Source organism: Balaenoptera acutorostrata, chromosome X, assembly GCF_949987535.1.
Source record: "Balaenoptera acutorostrata chromosome X, mBalAcu1.1, whole genome shotgun sequence".
Classification (NCBI taxonomy): Eukaryota; Metazoa; Chordata; class Mammalia; order Artiodactyla; family Balaenopteridae; genus Balaenoptera; species Balaenoptera acutorostrata.
In genome coordinates this window covers 9551044-9552714 of record NC_080085.1, presented here as the reverse complement: position 1 = coordinate 9552714, position 1671 = coordinate 9551044, and the positions used below count along the sequence as shown (strand labels likewise).

The 1671-nt window shown below is 35.7% G+C and overlaps 1 non-coding gene across 1 annotated transcript; it reads left to right on the top strand.

The window, feature by feature from the left end:
- The first annotated feature begins 758 nt into the window (after positions 1-758).
- LOC114237724 (U6 spliceosomal RNA) lies at positions 759-861 on the top strand. Its single transcript, XR_003623234.1, has one exon. It is a non-coding gene; the product is annotated as a U6 spliceosomal RNA (small nuclear RNA).
- Positions 862-1671: the final 810 nt, after the last annotated feature.

The window sequence follows — 1671 nt, the reverse complement described above, 5'->3', positions numbered from 1 at the left end:
AATAAAAAGTAATCAGTCCTCGAGTGGCATTGATATATATACACTACCAAATGTAAAATAGATAGCTAGTGGGAAGCAGCCGCATAGCACAGGGAGATCAGCTCCGTGCTTTGTGACCACCTAAAGAGGTGGGATAGGGAGGGTGGGAGGTAGACGCAAGAGGGAGGGGATATGGGGATATATGTATACGTATAGCTGATTCACTTTGTTATACAGCAGAAACTAACACAACATTGTAAAGCAATTATACTCCAATAAAGATGTTTAAAAAAAAAGTAATCAGTCCTCAAATAAATGTCATTCTAGTGTCAATGAAAATAGTACCTTGGTCTAGACAATAACAAATGTTGGACAAGATGTAGAGAAATTGGAACTGTCATACATCGCTGGTGAGATGGTAAAATGGTGCAGCTACCTTGGAAAATAGGTTGGCAATTTCTTTAAAGTTTAACATAATTTATCATAAGACCCAGCAATTCTACTCTTAGGTATCTACCCAAGAAGAATGAAAACGTATGCTCACACAAAGACTTGTAGCCCAATAACAGCATTATTCATAATAACCAAAAAGTGAACACAACTGAAATGTTCATTAACTGGTGAACGGATAAACACACTGTGGTATTTTTTTCATACAATGGAATACTGTTCAGCAATAAAAAGAAGTATTGATACATGCTACAGTGTGGATAAACCTTGAAAACATTATGCTATATGAAAGCAGCCAGACACAAAAGACCACATACTGTGCTCACTTCAGCAGCACACATACTATTAATAAAATTTGAAACAATACAGAGAAGATTAGCATGGCCCCTGCACAAGGATGACATGCAAATTCATGAAGCATTCCATATTTTTTCAGGACAATGGCAATACTATTGTAATATATAAATGTATCAAAATAACACATTGTACATCTTAAATTTACACAATGTTACACGTCAAATGTATTTAATTAAAAAAAGACCACATACTGCATTATTCCATTTTATAAAATGTCCAGAACAGGCAAATGATAGAGATAGAAAGTAGATTAGCTAGGGCCGGGGGTGTATGTGAGTGTTGGGTTTGGGGAGTAACTGCTAGTAAGTATTGAGTTTCTTCTGGGGGTGATGAAAATGTTCTAAAATTAGGGCATGGTGACGGTTGCACAATTCTGTAAATAAACTAAAAACCATTGAATTGTACACTTTAAATGGGTCAATTGTATGGTATATATATAATTTATATCTCATTAAAGCTGTCAAGAATATACATTGCATAGTTCTAGATGAAACGTTTCATGAATGGAAATTGAGGTTCACCTACCAGGCTAGAAACTTGGTTGGTAAGCTTTCACTCTTCTTCTTTTTATCAGACCTGAAAATGCAGGTCTGAACAATAAGAGATTTGTCCATACCTCTATGATCCCTTCCATTCCAACATTCTCTGCATCCTCAAAATTAATGAGACTGAGAGAGAGAGAGAGAGATGATATCAAGTTTTACAGGTTATGATTCCATTGCTGCTATGACATATAATGGAATCACAGATCAATTTACTCATTCATATATGGGCATATCAATTAGAAGGCAATCCTTCATTTTAGTAGATTAGGTGATAGCTACTCTCTGGATGATTCAGAAGCATTTGAAGTCTTCACACCTCAAAGAGTTCCCCTTTCTGTTC